Raw genomic sequence first — 22,527 nt, forward strand, 5'->3', positions numbered from 1 at the left:
GCCAGTGGTTTCTTAAAAATTATTTTGTTTTTAATTTTTATCAAATGTAATGGTAACCTTTTTTTGCCATCTATGGGGTCGCACAGAGTCGGACACGACTTAAGTGACTTAGCAGCAGCAGCAGCATCTATGGGGTCACACAGAGTCATACACGACTGAAGCGACTTAGCAGCAGCAGCAGCAGCAGAAGCAGCAGCACATGGGAACTTAGTTCCCTAACCAGGAATTGAACCCTTGCCCCTGCAATGGAAGCACAGAGTTTGAATCCCTGGACTGCCAGGGAAATCCCTGCTGCCACTGTTAAACCAGGATGAAGGCCTCTCTGGACTGGACAAACCCCCGGAGACCAGCGGCCTCCCCTTCCATCTCCTTCCCCACCTGAGCACCCCGAGGCCCAGAGAGGAGGCTGGGCACACTCGGGACTGCTGTCCAGCCCCTCCTCGCTGCCGTTCTTCCAAACCAAACCTCTTCACGAAAACGGATCCGTGGGTTCACAAGGTCATGCCCTTCCTCTGAGAAATGGACACGAGGATTTGTTCTGTTCTGCATCTCTGCAAAGAGAGGCTGAGAGCCTGGAGAAGTGAGCAGAGGGCTCTGCAAAGACAATTTCAGAAAGCTCTGTCTCGCCTCCTTCCCTTCTGGACTCTTTCTCTGCTGAGTCCAGTTGCTGAGTCCAACTCTGATGCCAAGCTGCCCACATTTTCAAGATGTGTTAAACAGAAATGGAAAATGCACATGGGTATCATTCCTCATGGGCCTCCTGATGGCTCAAACAGTAAAGAATCTGCCTGCAATGCAGGAGACCTGGACTCGATCGGGAAGATTCCCCGGAGAAGGGAATGGCTACCCACTCCAGTATTCTTGCCTGGAGAATCCTATGGACAGAGGAGCCTGATGGGCTACAATCCATAGGGTTGCAAAGAGTCAGGCACGACTGACTAATACACACACACACACACCATTCTGCATACAAAAGTATATGGATATCCATTAAACAAAGAGCTAGAAAATGTCTCCTGTGACTTACTTCCTTCTCATTTCTTCCGCCCATTCCATCATGGTGATGATTAACACCATGGGTAAACATATGGAACAACTTTAAGGTGATCGCCAGTCATAGTTTGCATTTCTGGGTGGAAACATCATGGGATCCTCTACTCAAGGTTTCCCGAAGGTGCAGTTCAGGTGTTGCAGACCACATTTCCCTCAGAAATTTCTGGGGAAGAATTGGCTGCCGAGTGCATTGAGGTTGCTGGCTGTGGTGCCTTGCTTGTAGCACAGAGATCCCTGTTGTCTGGCTCCCCGTCAGGGCCGAGCGTGGCCCCAGCATCCCTGTGAGAGGTCAGTGCTCTCCGTCAGACGTCTACTTCTTCCTGGGCCAGCTCAGTGGGAGCACCGCTTTCGTGTCTCTTTCTGCCTTCTTCTGCCACCAGCCAGAGAAAGTTTGGCTGATGGGATTAGGTGAGGCTCTCCCAGACAATCTCAATAAGCTCCCTCTATTAATGTCACGTGGGCCCCATCACATAACACAAACCCAAGAGTGATATCCCACCCCATGCTGATGTTCTAGGGGTTAGAGAGGGACGTTTTCCTGGGAGGAGTCACTCTGACCCACCACGCCCTTTTATCAAACTTCTTCACTTATTGAAATCTGTAGTTATTCTTTTCCTTCCTCTTAAGAAAATTGGGGTATTTCCTGCATTTCTTTCTTACTTCAGTCTCTGTGAGGGCAGTAAATGCATCTTCTTGATCACTGCTGTGTCCCCAAGCCTAGGGTGGTGCTTGCCGTGTAACAGGTACGTTACAAATCAAATACAATTGACAGGATGAACATCGCGGAAAAGCGAGGGGGCCAGCTTGCGGTGGTTGGAAGGGTGGGGCGGGGGAGGGCATGTTTGGAATGGATTCTGGGCACCCTCCTCCCTCCACCCACCAGCCTCCAAGGGGATCCTTTGAAAATCAAATCCAGTTTCTTTATCTTTGCTGGAAATGCTCCTGTGGGTTTCCCCATTTGCTTAGAATCAACTCTGAAGCCCCCCGGCCACACCGTGTTCCTTCACAAACTGCCCAGGACCCTGCCCTCCCCACCGTCTGTCCCTGGACCCTCATCCCAGAGCACCAGCCCCAGTGGCCTCCCTGCCTTTCCTCGCACCTGGAGTCCCCCTGCACAGTCGGGGCTCTCGGTGACCCTCCCTCCCACGAGGGCCGGCCTCAGGCGTCGTGTGCTCCTCCACGGAGGGTTCGGGTCAAAGGCCCCCTCCTCAGCAGGCCCCCTCCCCACCCCATCTGCGTTTATTGGGCACGATGTCCGAGGTTATTTCGGAACAACCTAAATGCCCCCTGTGGATGGATGGATGAAGACAGTGCGGTATGGACATATGATGGAGTGTCATTCTGCTTAGAAAAAAGGAAATCCTGCCATATGTGACAACACAGTGCGTCTTGAAGACACTCCTCTCGGTGAAACGGGCAAGTTTCAGAACGACCAACGCTGTATGATTCCACTTCTGAGCAGCTGGAGTAGTCAGATACACAGAAGGAGGGCATGGAATGGTGGTTGCCATGATCCAGGGGAGCAAGAAACGAAGAGTCCCTGTTCCAGGGGTATGAAGTTTCACGTAAGCAAGATGAATCCGTTCTAGATTCTCTACAACAGTGTGCACAGTATGGTATTACACACCTAAAAATGGGTTAAGAGGGTAGATCTCATGTTAAGGGTAGGTGTCATGTTAATTTATGACAATAATGAATTAAAAAAAAAATGCAAACCAGCTCGACATCTGTCCCTGCTCCCTACTTGGCTTTGTGGTTCTCCAAGGCCTGTCATGGGCTTCCCTGGTGGCTCAAATAGTAAAGAATCTGCCTGCAATGCGGGAGACCTGGATTCAATCCCCAGGTTGGGAAGATCTCCTGGGGGAGGGCATGGCAACCCACTCCAGTGTTCTTGCCTGGAGAATCCCCCTGGACAGAGGAGCCTGGTAGGTTGCAATCCATGGGGTCTCAAAGAGTCGGACATGACTGAGCGACTGAGCAACTGAGGACAGGCCGGTCGTGCTTTCTGATGGTGTATTTTATGTTTGAGTGTTTCCTCTTTGTCTCCGCAGCCAGAAACAAGACCCAAGAGGGCAGGAAATTCTATTGCATCCTTTGGTGAGGACAGCGCCTGGTCCAGATCAGAGAGGAGCTGGTGAGTGAGGGGACTTAGTCCCTGGGCTGATGTCTCCTCCTGAGATGCCCTGACATCTCCAGTGAAGTTGGAAGTGTTAGTCGCTCAGTTGTGTCTGACTCTTTGTAACCCCAGAGACAGTAGCCCCAGCAGACTCCTCTGTCCATGGAATTCTCCAGGAGAGACAGCAAATAATATAGCAACTAAACAACAACGACATCAGTCACCACGAGTTAGGCACCTGTGTGCTAGAAACACTTGCAGACATGCGTGTGTCACTTTGAGCACAGCTGGCGGGGTAACAGGGCCAGCCTCCTCTCATGGATACAAGGCAGAGGCTTGGTTGCTGAGAATCCTGCCAGAGTTGTCCACCTGCCTATGAACCTAGGTCTTCTTCTAGAAGCTTTTCTTCTACATATCCCAGCCTGAAACATGACTTGAAAATTTCCTTTTTTTTTAGCACAAAAATGCTCTGGTTTCTGAAAAGTGGGTCGAAGTTATCTGCTGAGAAATCAAACACTGATTTCCTGGCAACTCAGAATCTCCTTCTTCCTGGATCTTTCCCGGTGTCCCATTCAGGGTGATTTCAACCAGAGCCATCACATTCATGGTGTGATCCTGCCAAAGCCACCTAGGCAAGTCCTGGGTCAGTTGCTTGCCCTTGGGTTCACACCCCATTCCCAGGCTTCCCTGTTTTAGAAATTGAGCCAGTTACCCCAACATCAGTAACTCCTTCTTCCTGTGAATCCCCTGCTAATATTCCTTGGCACCCCGGGTGATTTAACTGCCCACGTCCAGGGATCTTCCCTGTCGGTTGGCAGCATCTCAAATCATAAACTTCCCTTTTCCAGGTGAGGCAAGTGAGCTTCGGAGGGTCGCTTGCTCTGTGTCAGAGCTAGTAAAGGTTGAACCATTCCTTGATTGTGAAATCAATTAAATTATGTGCAGTGGGTCAAAGACAACTGGAAGGAACATTAGTAAAAACGGCAGTGATTGTACTTCCCAGAATGCATTCCTCATCAGCACAGATATGTTCCCAAGAGTGTTCAGACCAGCACTGTTTACAAAAGTGAAAAATGGGCAACAGTCATAATGTCCAACGCTAGGGGAGCGGATGAAAGAAACGATGGAAAGTCATTCAAGTGGAGATTTAGGGTTATGCTCATTATAAGGTAAGAAAGAATAAAACAGGAGAAGAGTTGGGGGAAGAAAAAAAGCAGACTCTCCCTTTCTCTTTCCAAAAGTCTTTATCGAAGAGATGCTTTTGTAGCTTTCTTAATATTTTCTCCATTCTATTTTCTAAAATGAGAACATGTTCTTTACATACCCTGCATGCGTGCTAAGTCACTTCAGTCATGTCCGGCTCTTTGCGACCCCCGTGGACTTGTAGCCCACCAGGCTCCCCTGTCCATGGGATTCTTCAGGCAAGATACTGGAGTGGGTTGCCATGCCCTCCTCCAGGGGATCTTGATTTCCATCTGTTCTTTCATTTCACACACACACTAGACGCCCATCACATGCCAGGAAATTTCACTAAGCTTAGTGAATGGAGAACAGGAATTTCCGTCGCGATTCCTCAAGGGATAGGTGGCTATTCCCAAGTCTTCAGTCACTGACAGCAGGCTGCAGGAAACATCTTTCCGTGTGCGTCTCACTCTGTTCTCTGTCTGTGCTTGTGAATTAGGCAGGAAGGGTCCTAGAAATGGTCCCAGGTGGTTAAAGGATGTGTACACCTTATTTCCTGATAGATTTATTTTTCTTGGATAGCTTCAATGTTAGAGCCCAATAAAGAAATAGCAATCTTACTCTGTACAGGACAAGAGGGATGGGGGGAGGGGGTTTGAAGACGGGGGGCTGCTTTATAAACTGGAGTTTTAAGAAAGAAGGAAAAGTCTGGACGGTGCATGTGTGGAGAATCTACTATCTGCTCGGCACTGTCAGAGCTGGTTACACCCAGCTCACAGAGACAGGGGCTCCACGAGTACGCTTATGTGGCTGAATGATGCAGAAGGCACCATCATCCCTGCTGCAGAGATGAGAAAGCAGAAGCTGGTTTTCGACTTCCCCCACGCCCCACTGCTGCCCAGAAGTCAATCTGTGTCCCCCATGGGCAGCTGGGAGGGGGTGGGGGGGACCAGCGAGGATGGAGTGCTCACCCACAGGGCCGCCATCCGGTGATGGATGCCTGCAGAGCAAGCATTCAAAACGGAGGAGAGAAAAGCGGTGCGGATCTGAACTCTCCAGAGACCGTCTTGGCTGCGTGGAGTGGCATTATCTGTCCCCGTTGTTCCAGAAAAACAAATCCACTTTCCTAAATTACACGCCTGCCTGTATTATAGGGATTACATATCCTCGCCCATCTGCTCGGCAGGCATCCATTGAGCCGGGCCTCCGGCCTCGCAGTATCAATTATGCTGACAAACGGCCTGTGTTCACATGCCCCGTCTGGCATTGCGCTCACCCACCTTTACAGGCTGTGAGAAAGGTGCAGACAAATCTTTACAGAGCGACAGTGGACTGGGCATGGGCTTGCACGCGGGATGCGCCCTGCCCTCAGGCTATCTGGACAAGGAAAGGGTTGGAAGGGGCGGCCTTCTGCCTGCAGGGGTTGGGGAGGCGGACCCATACATGGTCTCGGAGAGATACCCTGAAGTCTGAGTATCACCCGCTGCAAGGACTCAAGGCAGAGAGGGGAGACCACCAGGAACCCTTGTTCTGCTGCTTACCTGGCTGCGTAAGCTTGGCCGAAACACCCACTATCTCCTAGGTCCTGCCTCGTGGCGCCCATCCCGTGGGTTCACGCAAGTCTTCTGAGGGTGACTTCGAGCCTTCAGTAGTTTCCTCATGTAAATGACAGCCCCTCTGTGAAATTAGCCACAAATGCCAGCACTTAGTAGGTGCTCAGAAAAGCTAGTCACGGTCCTCTATTGAACCATACAGTCTCAGGAGAGTGGTCTGCATGTGGGATGTGCGTGAGGTGCTGAGAATGAAAGAGAAGATGTTTGTGGGCACAGAGAAAACTCAGGCACCCCTGGGTGACCCGCGAGACTCGGTGATTGGTGCTCCTTCTTGGCCCCATCCCTGCTCTCAGGTAAGTGAAAGCAAAGTCGCTCAGTCATGTCTGACTCTTTGTGACCCCATGTACTGTAGCCCAGCAGGCTCCTCCGTCCTTGGGATTTTCCAGGCAAAAATACTGGAGTGGGTTGCCATGTCCTTCTCCAGGGGATCTTCCCAACCCAGGGATCAAACCCGGGTCTCCCGCACTGTAGGCAGACGCTTTGGCGTCTGAGCCAGTAAGGTGCCTGCAATTCTCACCAGCTCCAGGGTCAGGACTAAGTGTGCATACGTTATAGGTGAGGTCCAAAGTCAGCACCAGACTAGCCAGGAAGCCTGAGTTCCAGCATGTAAGTTAGCATGCAGGGTCGGCTAGAGCCAAGACCCCTCCTGTCTCCAGTCTGAGCTGAGGGAGCACGTGGAGGTCAGGGCCCAGGGAAGGGAGAGCTGAAGGGGCTGGAGCCAGGCGGCTGGGCGTGATTCCTTGCTATCTTCTTTTGTTTAATCTTATTGATTTTCGACTGCACTGGGCTTTCACTGCTGCATGGCCTTTTCTCTAGTTTTGGTGAGTGGGGGCTGCTCTCTGGTCGTGATGTGCCGGCTTCGCATGCGGTCTCTCTTGCTGCAGGCCACAGGCCTTAAGTCATGAGGGCTTAGTAGTTTCTGTTCCCAGGTTCCAGAGCACAGGCTCAATAGTTGTGGCGCGTGGACTTAGCTGCTCTAAGACGTGTGGGATCTTCCTGGATCGGGGATCGAACCCACATCTCCTGCATTGCCAGGTGGATTCTTCAGCCCTGAGCCACCTGGGAAGCCTTTCCTTGCTGCCTTGAGTCAACCAAACGCAGGAGGCTGGTGAGATGGGGAAGGAAGAAGAGGGGGTGGGTGACTTTAAGGCATGCTCAGATTTGGTTGGAGGCAGAATGAGCACAGGGCTTCCAACCTGGGAGGAAAGGCTGTGTTAGGGAAGACTTTCCTAAGGACAGGGCAGGTGCGCCGCGTCCAGCCACAGGCCCATCAGAGCACCTCCGAGGCCTGCTGCCTGCGCAACCCCCAGCCCCCTGCCACCAAAGCCCAGCCCAGCTTCCTCCACCCACGGTGCTGTTGCCTCCCTGAAGAAGCACCTTTCCTTTCCACTGAGCCAAGACGCCCTGACCCGGTGGCCCTTGGAAATGACCTTCGGATTCAAAGCCGGTAGGATAAGGCCAAAGCAGGGGGGGTGGGGGGAGTTGCCGTGGGAAAGTGGAGGCCCCACGAACCAGAGGGTGGACACCGACTCCATGCTCAAGGCGAGACGTGCCCCCTCTTTTCTGCACACTTCAAGGCACCCTTCTTTCTCTGGGTACAATGCAGTGAATGAGGCTGGGATTCCGGGCCAGGCTGCGCATTCAGGCTTTGTGCCGGCCACAATGAGGGGTTTTCCGTGGGCCACGGGCCTCACAGCATGGGGCTTCACGTGGCCAGAGAGACTTTGTTGGGGAAGAAGCAGGGAGTTTCTGGGACTTTCTCATAAAACAGTTAAGTACACAGCCTGTGCCCTTAGAGGAGGCCAGCCTGGCTGGGGCCCCTGGCAGCTTCCCAGAAGAGCTGTGTCCTGGGCATGGCCTTGGCAGCTGGTGAGCTCCGCAGAGGCTGGGCAGGGCCTGCGTGGGGCCGGACTGTGTGGGGCAAGAGAACTAAGCTGTGAAAGGAGGGTTAAAATAAAGTCCTCCCAATTCCCTTTCAACTAAAAAACTTGCTGTTCAGGACTGGCTACATTTTATGCAGATTCTAGCTCAAAATGAAAATGTAGGATGCCTTGGGGCTTCCCACATGGGCAATAGTGGTAAAGAACCCAGCTGCCAATGCAGGATACATGAGAGATGCAAGTTCAATCCCTGGGTTGGGAAGATCCCCTGGAGGAGGGCTTGGCATCCCACTCCAGTCGTCTTGCCTGGAGAATCCCCTGGACAGAGGAGCCTGGCGGGATACAGTCCTACAGGCCATGGAGTTACAAAGAGTTGGATGTGATCAACATTACTTGGCACACACCCACACAGGGTGCCTTGTTATCTCTCTCTCTATCAAGGAGCCAGCTTACGAGCTATGGAGACTGAGAAGTCTCATGAGCTACTGTCTGAAGTTGGACACCAACCCAGGGAAGCTGGCAGTACAACTCCAGTCCAAGGGCAGGAGGAGACCCAGAGCCCAGCTCAAGGGGTCGGCAGAGCGGACTCTCCCTTCTTCTACCTTTTTGTTCTATCCCGGCCTCAGTGGATTGGGTGATGCCCACCCACGTTGAAGAGGGAAATCGTAGTCCATGGACTCAAATGTCAGTATCTTCCAGAAACATCCTCCCCGACTCACCCAGAATAAGGTTTAACTAGATAGCAGGCCATCTGCAGGTCCAGCCAGGTCGATATAGAAAATTCACCATCACGAGGCCCTTCTGGCCGTGGGGTCCTGCATGTGTCTGCACGGGTCTCCTGTGTGAGGCTGGCCCAGCCGCTGGTGCCAGTCACTGTCGCTCCTCTGGAGGGTTTATCTGATTTGGCTTGTATGAAACCCTTCCATAGGCTGCGACAAGGACACACCCATCCACCTTGTGCTGGAAGACCTTAGACAAAAGCCTTGCACACTTGAGCCTCATCTTCCTTCTCACCTGCGTGATGGGGGTACTGACAGTACTTAATCAGCCGTGGGGATTACAGGCATGAGTGGCGGGGCCTCTCTGAGTCTGCTTCCTCACCTTGAGAACATTCTTTGTTGTTAGGACCATTAAATCAGACAATACCTGCAAAATATCTGGCACGTACTGCAACTCTTGTTTTAATAATTATCATAAGTAAGAGCATCTCCCCAGGTGCATGGGGAAGAACAGGAAGGGCCCAGGGTCTGCAGCGATTCTCAGAGTCAGGCAGGGCAGAGGCGTGGTTCCAACGCTTGATCTGAGGCAGGATCAGAGAGTTGTTGAAGTTCACGGGGGCCACGCAGCTTGCAGGATCCCAGCCAGTCTCTCTGGATCCCCAGACTGGCCTCCAGCCCTGCACAGAGCTGAGGTGCTGGACAGGAAACTGAGGCAGAAATTCAGTTTCAAAACCAGATGGCGGGTGTAGACCCTGGCTAGGGATGCAGATGCCCAAGGCTCTCCCAGCCCCACCACAGGGAGCATCGGATGTTAAGCACGAGGGGCTAAATGGCTTCTGGACCCCTTCCTGCTGAGACTGTGTTTATCTGTCCAGCCCTGTTCCCTGTCAGGACTGGCTTAGAGGAATACTTCTCTGTCTTCTATGAGGTGTAAATACACGTTTCTTGGAAAAAGGAGGAGGAGGGAGGGAAGAAAGAAAAAGAAGAGGGGGGAGAGGAAGATGAGGAAGAAGGGGAGAGGAGAGAGAGAGAGGGAGAAAGGAGAGGGGAAGAGGGAGGGAGAGAGCAGGAGGGGGAGGCGGGAGAGGGGAGGAGGGAGGGGAGGAGGGAAGGGGAGAAAGGAGAGAGGAAGAGGGAGGAGGGAGAGGGGGAGGAGGGAGGGGAACAACAAAAACAGCATGATGGTTTGGGAAATAACAAGTTAAATTTCAACAAACTCTATACATGGAAACCCACAGCATCATTAATAGACTCCAGAGCTTTGTGAACTGCCGGCAGGAAGTCCCAGACCCATCTGCACAAGAAGCACTTTCCGGAAAACACTTTGCGGAGCATAGTTAGGCAACTCCAAACCATGGAGCTCTGATGAGGCTGGGACCTTCACTGGGGACATCTGGGCTGGCCAGGCAGAGCAGGGGCGGGTAGTGAGCCCCTTCTTAACGCCCCTTGGAGGGACCCAGAGTTTTGAAACCAGGAGAGGAAAAGGCAGCGTGCTAGGAGCCGTGTAGGTCGCTGTTCTGGGGAAGACGCTGGCCTGGGTACCACATCTGATGATGCAGGGTTGCAGGTGGTCATTAACCTTCCGCAGAAGCCAGGCTGGCAGGGACATCAAACATGAGAAGCAGTGGAGCATTTCCGGGAGGGTCATGTCTGGTTCCCACGCCAGCCTGACAGCCGCCCCCGCCCAAGTCCAGGGACATCTGTCCCGTCAGCTCGCCAGGCTCCTCTGAGACCTGGCTCTGCTTCTGCAGAAGCCCGATACCTTCTCCCCTCAGGGCAAAGTCCACAGCACCCCACAGCCGTCCTCTCCAATCCTGGGGCTGGGGACGGGCATAGCGGACCTTCCCCTGCCCCAGGCTTCTTTGGGAAGGTGCTGTCTTTGAGGAAAGTGGCCGGTCACTTGGTGGCACTGTTACTGGCCCATTGTCTCTAAGAAACTCTCTTTCTCCTCCCTTGGAGCCCAGGGCACTGCCCGGTGGATGAGAACTCAGTGCTCTACATTCAACATCAGCACCTGGGGAGACTGAGTAAGCTCTCTGCCCCTTGGTGAGCCTCAGAGTCCATACGCAGAAAATGAAAGAGCCAGAAGCTCTTATCCAGCACGTTCATCACATGACGAACGAGCTAGATCATATGGAAAAACACTGCCCTGGGCTCTTTTGTTTGGTTCCCAAGGGGAGAACTTGAACTGTGGGAAGAGTCAGGCATCCACTCGGGAGAAAGCAGGTTCAAACACATGGACAAGGAAGCATCGGGACAAAGGAGCACACAGGCGAGGCAGGAATCCTGGCAAATCTTTATCTAAATCATAGCATTCTCGATTCCCTAACCTTGTAGTGGAGGGCCACTTCCATAACAAGTGCAAACCTGAGTGAGGTTCTGGCCTGTAAAATGCAGATACAATCAATTACCATGCTAATCACCCACCCACCCTTTGAAGGGCAGCACCTGAAGGGGTGAAGCTGCTGAGCTCAGAGTTCATTCCCCTGATGGAGCTGCCTCCTGAAAGAGTGAGCTGCCTGGAGGAAGTCCGGGAGTACGGAGAAGGGAAGCGGGGAGGAGGTGATGGGCCCTGCTTAAGGGGGCTTCTGGGCTCCCTCCTGTCACTAAGGGACCAGTCCAGCCTGGGACTGTGACCACAGGCTGGTCCCCAGAGTGGAGCTCTTTCTTGGACTCACACCGGAAGTCAAGCCAGTGCAGGGGAGAACAGGTGGGCAGGGAGAGGGAGCAGCAGGGGAGAGGTCCATCCAAAAGACAGCAGCAAAGCGGGTAAAAGGGAGTGAGCGCTGGACAAGGGGCCAATACTCCTGCCTGGGCTGATTCCCGACAGGAGCGCGCCCCCTGGTGGACGGCGCGGGTAATGGCCCGGCCCCGCGCTCGGACCCCGTTCTGGTCTGTCTGGGTCTGACTGCCCGGTGCGCTCTTAGATACCAAAGCACATGCACTATTAGGATGAGCCGGGAAAGGTACAAGCCACGAGAACGAACTGTGGAGGGGAGGAGGTTAATCTGCTATATTCGCAAGACCCAGACGTACTCCCACCCCGAGGGCTTTGGAGCGGACTCTTCCCAGAAATTCACCCTCTGTTCCCAGGACTCCTCACTCCCTCCATTGCTCACAAGGACAACCTGCCCTCTCCCACCCTGGGCTCTGACTTTTGATGTCAAAGACTGAGTCATGCTCAGGCCCAAAGCTGCAGACCTAGTGAACGGCTCTCTCCCTGTTGCATGGTAGGCAGTGCAGTTCCTGATGGTGGGCACGTTGTTTTAACAAGACGAGGCCGGCAGTGAATTGGCGCCCTTAGTAAGGACCGGCTGGCACTTTCCTTCTGAACTTTCCCACCTCCGCCTGGTCTTCATGGTGCTCAAGACTCCATGCTCCTGCCGGCACCCACCCCCTTCAGCGCCAGCTTCTGCTCATGGTCCATGCTGACGGGGGAGTGCCCACCACAACCCCCACGCCCACCACACTCCCTGGTCATGACAGACATGTGGACTGGTTGTGGCCAGTTCAGAATGCCCCAATGGTCCAGGCAGCTGACCTTGCCAATATCCAGCCAGTTAGCTTCTCCCTCTCAAGAGCCCAGCATGGACTAAGCAATGTGCTGCCAGTACCAATTCCAAAGAGCCAGGAGAGGGAGGCTTGCGTGAGGGTGGGGAGATGGACTTGGTTATATTTTAAGCTTGTGATGATTTGCTTTGCATCAGCGTGGCTGGGCCATGGTGCACAGATATGTGGTCAAACACTGTGAGTGTTTCTGCGAGGCTATTTGGGGATGTTTTAAATTACATGTAAACTGGTGGAAATTTGAGGGAGCAGATTGCCCTCCCACGTGTGGGTGGGCCTCATCTAATCAGTTGAAGGCATGACTAGAACAAAAAGCCTGATCTTCAAGCAAGAGGGAATTCTGCAGCAGACAGCCTTCGGACTTGAATGGCAACAGTAGCTCTTCCTGCATCTCCAGCCTGCCAGCCCACATTGCAGATTTTGGACTTGCCAGTCTCTGTAATTACATGAACCAGTTCTCACAGTTGCATGAGTTAGGAGTAGAGTGGTGATGTAGGGTGGGTCAGGACAGGTCGGCTGGGGAATGGTGTTAGCACAGGGCCTGGGATGTCTGCAGTCACTCAGCTTCAGAGTGTTTTTCTGGTAGGAAAATAATTGCTCCTCGTACAACACAGCAAACCTGATGATAATTCACTGGTGTCAGTGAGAGGATGACAGGTGGCCAGGAAGCCCATGTGGAAGGCTTTCTATGTGACCAACACAGTGTGAGACCCAGGTCACACCAGCTGCCTCCATTCTCTCAGAAACCAGTTCTACGTCATAATATGAAATTCATTTGTTTCTGATTTATATTTATTTTTAAGTCTGCTTCAAGAAGGCATTATTGAATTTATATTTATGAGTAAATTTATAACATATATTTACAAGTTATAAATCTGTAACTTATAAATATATGTATTTTAATTTTATGACATAAATAAATTGATAGATTCATATTTATAAATAAATTCCAGAAGAAATCCAGGAATCTGCGGAGCCTCAAGGAAGATGTTTGCTTTCAGTTTTCTCATATGTGTACACTTTTATTTTTTCTTTTCCTACAAAACAGATGACATAGAAAATATGTCTATGCATATTTAGTAGAAAAGTAGTCTACTAAAATGTTTAAAATTAAAATCTTCCCAAATATTAAGTTTGCAAATATTCACTATGAACAATTTGGAGTATTTTTAATCTAGACTTTTTTTTTAATTAAGAAAAAGCTATTTTGAACGTTACTGAGAATATACAGAAGTGTCCAAGTATATCATGGTTTGATTCTTAATACAAACATGTCCTAAATATTATTTTCAAATGCTTATTAAAAAGTCCCACTTATATAAATATTATTTAGGGTATAAATTATATAATCATCTTAGTAAATCATTCTCTATTTTGGTTGATTTCCAATATTATGGAAAAATATCACAAACATTACATTATTTGACTGCTTTCCCCTACATTTAAGGCTTAAACCAAAGGACAAGGCTCTTTTGCCTATGGAGCTTGGAGGTAGGCGGTGCCTGAGTGAGTCCTTGGCTTCATGGCCCAGTGTCCCTCAGCTGCTTTCTCTGCCTTCCTCTCATCCTTGTCATTGGATAAAAACCAGCATCAAGGCCCTGTTTAGCTCTCTAAGGCCAGGCAACTGCAAACTTGATAATGTCACAAGAGGAGCTCTGTTGTGCAGTTTGGATGTCCGACAGTGCCCTTTAAATGTCACTTCACTGATATTTCCTTTGTCATTATTTTAATAGTTCCCTTCCTTTCTTGCTCTATAAAAAGTGAGCATTAACTTTGACTTCAAACCTTTAAGACAACCAACTTATTAAGCCAATTTGAAAGGATGATTCAGCAGGGTCTATAAATCTGAGGCTCTGACACCCCTTGATAACTTCATCTTGCCCCACACCCCTGGACATGTGGCTTCAGTGTGTTCTCAATGCCTGCTGGGCGCTGGGTGCTACTCTAGGCTCTGGGGGCACACAGAGGACCAGCTGTGGTTTCTTTCATCAAAAAACTCAATGAACAGAAGTGTCAGAAAAGAATGCTGTTCAGTAAGAGGTAGGGGGAAATTGTCAAAGCAGTACCCCAGACTTCCATGCAAGGAACTCAAAAACTCAGAGCACATTGAATATGAAGTCAATTTTTAAAATGAAATAAGAGGAACAACCAACAGCTACAAAAAGGGTCAATAGAGGGGGAAGGCACTAACACAGTCTCAGTGAATGAGGGGCGGGACCAGGGCCGGACCCCACACACCTTGGGGCTGGAGAGGGGTCACTTCTTCCCCCAGGACGCCCTCAGCAGCCTGGGGGGAAACAGAGCTGCAGCTTGGAGGAAGGCGGGCCTCAGGGAAGGGGATGTGGGGAGGCAGGACCATGCCAAGGCCAGCATCCTGCTGAGGCCAGCATCTCAGTGTCCTGAGACTCCAAACCCTCTCGGCGATCAAGGGAGTGCCTGGTCCTGGCAGCTCTGCTAGTTAGAAATTGTGCCTCCTTGGGCGCAGCGTTAGCCTCTCTGCACTTCGTTTCACTCCCCGTACAGTCGGGGCAGGGGAGGGGAGGGTGATAGCAACGCCTGGGCTTCTGAGTATCCCGAGGACTGACCAGGGTGACGCGGGCTGACGTGGAGCTGGCACCCCATCCCAGGGATAGTGGGCTGAGGCAGGAGAGCTGGTGGCCGAGGCCCCGCCACGCAGGGACTTCCTCCTGCCCGCCTCCCCGGTCCTCCTGGGCTTTCTCTCCCGACTCGGTCCTTCCTGGATGCCAGGGCCGCCCGCACGCTGAGCCCAGGCTGCCCTCTGAGCTTGAGCCACACAAGGAGAACGTGTCCAAAATCTGTAAGCGGGCAGCAAGCAAAGAGCCAAGTGCTCCCTGGGCCAAGCCCAGAGACCAGTGATCGCCGCTTGAAGGCCAGCTGAACCCAGGGACGAGCTCCAGCCGACACCGTCTCACTCCCAGGAAGTGCTCCCTCTCGGAGAGTCTTTCTGTGACTTTGTCTTTCTGTCTGTGTCTCTGTCTGTCTCCCTCCATCTCTCTGCATCTCTGTGTTTGTCTCTCTGTGTCTCTTTGGCTTTCTGTCCCTCCCAGTCTCTCTCTGTGTCTCTGTCCATCTGTGTGTGTCTCTCTCTGTGTCTCTTTGTCTTTCTGTCTGTGTCTCTGTCCGTCTCCCTGCATCCCTCTGCATCTCTGTCTGTCTCTCTGTCTCTTTGTCTTTCTGTCCCTCCCAGTCTCTCTCTGTGTCTGTCCATCCGTGTGCATCTCCCTCTCTCTGTGTCTCTCTTTCTGTCTCTATACCTCTGTTTCTCTCTCTCCATCTCTCTCGCTGTCTGTCTCCCTCTCCGGTAGAAAGCCGATAGTGTCAGCTAAACCACTTTCAGCTGAGTTTCCTTCCCAGCTTTCCCCCCATCCCCAGGTGAGTCCCCTCCGCTTCGGGAGGCCCGGGGCTCAGAATGCAGATCCCTAAAGGGAGCGGGGCACAGACACACGCTCTCCAGCGTCCCCTGCACGTCGCGTCCCTGACCCCGGGCTGTGTGCGAGTATGCGTGCACACACACACCCCCCCACACTGCCCCCTGCAGCGTCCCCCAGGCCCCTGCCCTGGCTGCCTCCCTGCACTCCCTTGGTCTAAGGGCGGCTCTCAGCGTCTCTGATTTTACCGCCTTCTCAGAAAGGGAAGGCCACGGCCGGAGAAGGCCTTTCACGAATGCCCCCCATAAAGCTGCCCTGGGAGGGGCACCGGTGAGCAGAAAGCAAATACGTAAACAAAAGGCACAGCGCCCCCTGCTAGCAGGGCCGGTGGACGGCAGCCAGGACAGGCCTGCGGGCCCGGAGCCTGGGTCAGATTCTCCAGGGTGGAAGGACAGAACCAGTGGCCCGCAGGTCAGACTCGACCTTTAAAGTTTTCACTCTCGTTGTTATTATTATTACCTGTGTGGTATTAAAAAAAAATCTGACTTCATGACCACCATTTAAACATCTTGGAAGTTCACACTCAAGCTCGCCTACCCAGGGCTTCCCAGATGGCTGAGCGATAAAGAACCCACCTGCAATGCTGGAGGCTCAGGAAACGCAGGTTCGATCCCCGGGTCAGGAAGCTCCCCTGGAGGCGGGCATGGCAACCCCACTCCAGTCTTCTTGCCTGGAGAATCGCATGGACAGAGGAGCCTGGCGGCCACAGTCCATGGGGTCTCAAAGCGTCGGACACCACTGAAGCTACTGAGCGCACATGCGCACCGCCTACCTAGCTTCTCTGTGAAGCCGCCCTGAGCACGCACGCCCCCACCAGGCTCCGCCCCCAGAAGGAAGGGCGTGTCGCAGTCCCCGCCACCCCGCCCCGGCTGTCTCCCCATCCTCAGGGGCATCTGGCCCTTCTGTACAATGCAGCTTACAACAGCTGCTTTGAAGCCCCCCTGCTATATCCTGTGGGGGAGATGAGTGCCTGGCGGGACCGTGAGGACGATCTGAGCTGACCCGGAGCAGCCTAACAGGCCCGAGGCCTCTGACTCTACGGTTCTGTGTCCCTGGAGCCGCGGCTCCAAATCCACACTCCAGGTCCAGAAGCCACCGGGCTGTCACAGTCCTGTCATCGCGAAATCCCAGGCCACCTGCAGCCTTTGCTCCCCACGCGGTCATGACTCATCCACCGCCACTGACATTCTGCGAGCGTTTAGGATGTCACACATAGGCTGGATGCTGTGGTCCCAGGAGGGATAACAAAGTGAGCCATGACGACCCTGCCATTTGGGGGCCGACCGCTGTCACAGAAAGACCCCCAGACTGGAATTCTGCTGTGACGCTGCCCAGCTTCGGGAGTTGAATGAGTGAGTCATTCGCCTCTGAGCCTCGGTTTCCTCCTGTGTGAAGCGGGGGCTGTGGGTCCTTTCCCGAGGGGTTGTGGGAGCAGACATGTGAGAGTGGGCAGGCTGTGGTCTTGGTTTCTGTGTGCTCTCGCATCCGCCCACCCTGGCACACCCTCATGTGCGAAGCCGGGACCTGCACTCCCCAGACAGCTTTGTTCCTGACTTACCAGTCGGGGGGGGGGGGGGGGGGGGCGGGGCGGACCAAGTTCCCAAGAGCCAGCCTGGAGGGCAGCTGGAGGAGGGGAGGCCAGGTGCTTCCCCTCTTTTTCTTCTTTTGGGCACAAGCTGGCCACGCTGTGTCCCCTCTCCTGTTCCAGGGCATCCACCATGGATTTGGCTGCTTCCCGAAAACCCTGGTTCCCGGGATCTGCTGGTGTAGCTTTGGTGCGTAGAGATACACTTACAGTTTAATCGTCTGTCTAGCCTCTGGGGAAAATTCAGAGCATGTATATGGAAGACAAGTGCAGAGAAAAAGACAATGAGCTGGGCAGTCAGGCAATAAAAGGGAAATTTATTAGAGGGAAATGAGAGGGCGACTTGAGGAGAACCAGCATCCTCCCTTTCTGATGGGGTCTTTCTCTATACCCACTAATGAAACATTCTCTGAAGGGATGCTTAATTTTTAGCCTGCAGTTGAGTCCTGTGGTCATGTAGCCAGAGGTCTGGAATCTGGAGGTCTCATAGCTTTGAGAAGGTAGGCGCCAGTGAAAAAAGAATGTCGTCTGGGCAATTTGGTCAGCCTGAAGGGTCACGGATTTTCTTCTTTGTTTGTGAGGTCAACATAATGAACTGTCTTAATGATGAGCCCCCATGTAGACCCTATCAGTATACACACAACCAGCTCCCCATCAAAGGAGGCCAATGCTCACAGCTGCAGAGAACGATCTGTAAATTCACCATCCAGTCCTCTGCTTGGGGTTTCATTGTGAAGCAGGGTTTCTGATTTCCTTAAGAAAGGGCGTCCCTTTGTCATACTGGACTTTGTAATTCTTGTGTTTTCTAAAAGGAAGCTATGAAAACAGCTGCTCTGCCAACATAACCAGTGGACTAACCGCAGTCTTCACTTGTACAGAAGATGGGGCCTGCTGAGATATGCAAGAGGCTCAGACACCCCGAGAAATCTATGTATTGTTTTGGGATCCCTGGATGCAGGAATGATGGGGGGCTTTAGGGGCCATCTGCTTCAACATACACCCCTTCCTTGGGAGTCTGCTCCTCAGCCTCCTTTCTGGGTGGCCTCGGCTTGAATGCCTCCAGGAACAGGGAGCTCAGTTCTTTCCTTGACAACCTCTCCCTTCCAGGGCAACTTGAGCTGCCAGAAAATGATGCGTCTCAGTGGAGAGGGCAGCTCCTCTGTGGTTTCACCCACAGAGCCTCGTCTGCCCCAACTGTGTACGTCCTCCACAATGCCCACCTATGTTTGAAGTCAGGAGCCTCCGAGCACGCTGTCACTACACATTCCTGTAGGTTCCAGGCGGGCCTGCGACCTTAGCTAAGTCATGCAACCTCTGAGCCTTGTTCAGAAGGAAAGGATGAGAACATTTCCTGCCTCATGGAGTTGATCCACACACTTAGTGAGAAGCAGGTGAGTGACCACAGGTCCGGGGAATACAGTACCCTCTGCACAATGGCGGGTCAGCGTCACTTTAGCGCTGACTGTTAACAGGGCTTTACTGTTAATGACAGTCACGGGCAGTTCCCCTGACACCTGCCTGTTTTATTAAGGCTGCCAAGTGCCGCTTCTTCATGTCACCCTCCAGTAAATTCACCCCTCTCCGAGTTCAGATTCCTGCAGATAAAATTAGAACCACTATACAGGCTCAGAGATCTGAGGCCAAGTTTTAATGATTTAATGTGTGGGGAAATGCTGACACAAATCTGGATTTAAGGTGCCAGAGCCTGACCTCCTTTATCCTTCCTTCTCAGATCCAGGGTAGACCACAAAAATTAAAATACATAAACGTCTGGAGCCCAATGCGCAGCCTGAATGTCAAAAGAAATTGATCTTTTTTATTGAGATATGATCCATATACTATATATTGACTTAAAAAATGCACAATGAGAGCTGTGAGTTAAATTTGGTTTGGGGCAAAATGAGGACCGCAGCCCAGGGGACGGTTAGCAAGCACCTCAGACAGCCCTGAGCACCTGCTCCAAAGAGGCAGGGAGAAGGGACAGTACACATGTGATTTTGGTCAAGCGGGAGTACATGCAATCAAGCCCGCATTTTTGTTTTAAATTAGTTTATTTATTTAAATTGGAGGCTACTTACTTTACAATGTTGTAGTGGTTTTGACATACATTGCAACATTTCTGCGGGTCTTGGGAAGCTAGTCACCAGAAACAGTTGACACCATGAAGGATTTTAGTGCTTCTTTAGATATAAGGAGATACAAAAATTGGGCTCATAAAATCAGCTCCTGAGAATATCTATCTGGAGACCTGTCCTGGCAGTTTTCCAGGAGCACATGAGTGCCCCATTCCTGATCTCCACGCTGAACTCCTTCAGCTGCAACAGCACGTGATTTCATCCTTGTAGAGGTAAATGGCAAACACCCCTGGCAAGTGCCCATTTGTGGTTGACACATAAAATTTACCATTTTAAGCTGTGTACTTCAGGGGTTTTCATATATTAACAGGGTTGTATGATATCATCCCTAATTCCAGAACAGTTTCATCATCCTGAAAGAAACCCGTGCCCATCAGCAGTCACTCCCCCTCCCCCCGTCTGGTCCCTACCACCAATAACGCCCTGTCTCCACAGCTTTGCGTACAGTGGAAATTTCACATAAAGTCCTCGCTGCGTGTGTCGCCTTTGTGGCTGGTTTCTTCCACTTAGCCTACTGTTTCCAAGGTCTGTCCACACTGTAGTGCTGGACTTTGGAATGGAATTCACCGTCATAACCCGAGCAGGTGCTACTGTTCCCGCCTTGGAAGTGGGAGGCCTAAGAGATGAGCTGGTTTGCTCAAGGCCATCGGGAAAGGTGCAGCAGCCCCTCGGACTCTCGGCCTGTACTCAGACCGGATCCTGGCTAAAGCTGCTTCACAGAAAGGTTTTCCCTCCCCATCCTGCCCCCCCTGCCCTTCAGGATCCCTGCCTCCACCCTCCCCGCCAGACCCCCGGATGGTATTTGGAGCTGACTTCTATGCAGGCTTAACATCAGTTCACGATGTGTGATTGTGTGTAAACACTAAGAGCCCTCTAGCCTCAGTCTATCTGTCTGTGAAGTAGGGATCTTAATGGCATTTTCCTCAAGAGGTTATTTTATTAAATGAGGCAGTGCCTTCTGGTGTTTATCAGTACCCACAGAGGTGCATGCTTGCATGCTCGGTCACTCAGCCATGTCCGACTCTGTGACCCGACTGTAGCCTACCAAGCTCCTCTATCTGTGGGATTTTCCAGGCAAGAATCCTGGAGTGGATTGCCATTTTCTCCTCCAGCAGATCTTCCTGACCCAGGAATCAAACCCACATCTCCTGCATTGGCAGGCGGATTCTTAACCACTGAGCAACCTGGGAAGCCCTCCGTGGAGTGTAAATGACTCACAAATATTGGTGATGCTGTCATCTGTGAAATGGGGTGAGTGAAAGGCAGCTCACAGCTGTGTCTGGAGAGAGGCATGGAAGCAGTGGTGCCTGGGAGGCTGGCCCGAAGCTGGCCGTGTGCTGATGGCTCTTAGTACTGTCCTCAATATAAGCATTTTTCTTGAAAACCTCCAGCTACAATGCTGCCTCCCCCCTCCCTGACATCCAAGCCATGTGCTGGCCATTGCATAAGCCTGGGTGGTGCTCTTCCGGCCAAGTTTTCAAGTCAATTCCAGAGAGTGGCTAAGGTCTGGCCCAGTGGGAGCAGAGAGCTGGTCAGATCTGCCTGCTCTCTGGGTGCAGTGGGGCTGCCTGCCTGTCTACCTGGCTCTCGGGACCTCCTGCCCTGCCTCAGGCCACGCAGAGCAGGAGCAAGAAGGGTGAGGGAGGGGGAGAAAGGGGAGCCACAGTGACCACACCTTCCCCATGGACTGCATTCTGGTGATGTGGTGTTCAGACCAAACCCTGTTGTCATCTTTCCCAGCACCAAGCTCAGGAGTGCCGGGCACTGCCTGCCTGGGTCACACTGCAGCAGTGGTGACGCTTGCTTGCTGTGGGTCTTGGACCAAGCTGACACTCTGCTCCTCCCGGTGCCCTCCAGGTGGTCTGTCTGCTCCTGGTCAGCACCAGCTACCATACAGGCATCTCAGATTCCATTTTCCTATAAACAGCACCCCCACCCCCTTTCAATGGACCCAAGGCTCAGCGGTCCCTTCATTAACCACAGACAGAATGACTCCTTTTCATCTCCATTCAGAACACTGTCACAGTTCACTGTAATCGTTTGTTTACATTTCTGCCTTCGCCAACCCAGAGGGCACAGGATGACCTGATGTCAAAGCTCTGTGACAGCTGGCCGGGCTCCCTGGGCCCAGAGCAGCAGGGGCTGAGGGCTGCTCCGGGGCAGGGATGAGCTCTGATCCAGGTCTGGGAAGATGGGGACCGTTCGTAAGGCTCGTGACCGGAGAAGGCGTTCCAGTATGGAGCAGTGACATGGACACAGGAACAGAAAAATATTTGAGAAAGGCCTTGATAGAGTTTAGAATCTGCCTGCAATGCAGGAGACCCAATTTCCCCTGGGTTGGGAAGATCTCCTGGGGAAGGGAATGGCAACCCACTCCGGTATTCTTGCCTGGAGAATTCCATGGACAGAGGAGCCTGGTGGGCTACAGTTCATGGGGTCACAAAGAGTTGGATATGACTGAATGACTAACACTTTCAGTTTGATAGAGTTTAACTCTTTGGAGTTTAAAGATTGAGAGAGCAATCTTGAGGCAGACCAGCAAATGCTGGCGATGCTCAGCCAGGAGGGACAATACATGCTGTTGTCAGAGGGAGAGAGAAGGAAGGAAACTCACTGCTTGCATAAAACTCTGTCCTGAAACTGTCCTAAAAGCTTAGTGGGTAAGAATCTGCCTGCAATGCAGGAGACCTGGGTTCAATCCCTGGGTCAGGAAGATCCCCTGGAGAAGGAAATGGCAACCCATTCCAGTATTTTTGCCTGGAAAATCCCATGGATGGAGGAGCCTGGGGGCTACAGTCCATGGGGCCACAAGAGTCAGACACGACTTGGTGACTAAACCACCACCACTCTACAGGATGACAGCATTTAGGTTCAAAAAGCCTGACTGATTTCATCCATCCAGAAAGTGATAGAAGTAATTATAATTACTATAATTAATTTAATTATAAACACCAGATCTGGTTACAACAAATTTCTTGAATTTTCTGTTATATCAGTATTTGTTGTCTACAACAAAATACTGTCATATAGATGTGTAGCTATAGATTTATAGCTATAACCTTTCTGATTCTATAATTACTTGCCCTAGTGTTACTCTTGAGCAATTTTAAATAACTTACCTGGCAAGACATCAGTCAGTTCAGTTCAGTCGCTCAGTCATGTCCGACTCTTTGTGATCCCATGAACTGCAGCACGCCAGGCCTCCCTGTCCATCACCAATTCCCGGAG

The 22,527-nt window shown here is 51.9% G+C and overlaps 2 long non-coding RNA genes across 5 annotated transcripts; one reads left to right on the forward strand and one right to left on the reverse strand.

Moving 5' to 3' along the window:
• Positions 1 to 1,531: 1,531 nt before the first annotated feature.
• LOC147359716 (uncharacterized) lies at positions 1,532 to 8,932 on the forward strand. The gene is made up of 4 exons (XR_015140362.1): positions 1,532 to 1,796; positions 2,403 to 2,618; positions 3,105 to 3,187; positions 8,286 to 8,932. It is a non-coding gene; the product is annotated as an uncharacterized LOC147359716 (long non-coding RNA).
• On the reverse strand, positions 2,542 to 17,625 carry LOC147359717 (uncharacterized). 4 transcript variants are annotated; one of them, XR_015140365.1, is made up of 3 exons: positions 16,155 to 16,377; positions 5,893 to 6,028; positions 2,542 to 2,680 (listed from the first exon to the last, which is right to left on the reverse strand). It is a non-coding gene; the product is annotated as an uncharacterized LOC147359717 (long non-coding RNA). The 4 variants fall into 4 exon arrangements; XR_015140364.1 differs by lacking the exon at positions 2,542 to 2,680 and adding an exon at positions 4,395 to 4,862; XR_015140363.1 differs by lacking the exons at positions 2,542 to 2,680; positions 5,893 to 6,028 and adding an exon at positions 9,001 to 9,270 and having other exon boundaries at positions 16,155 to 17,625.
• Between the last annotated feature and the right edge of the window lie 4,902 nt (positions 17,626 to 22,527).

Source organism: Bos grunniens, chromosome 14 (assembly GCF_055505025.1).
Source record: "Bos grunniens cultivar Pamir isolate PY7600 chromosome 14, Bosgru_T2T1.0, whole genome shotgun sequence".
NCBI lineage: Eukaryota > Metazoa > Chordata > Mammalia > Artiodactyla > Bovidae > Bos > Bos grunniens.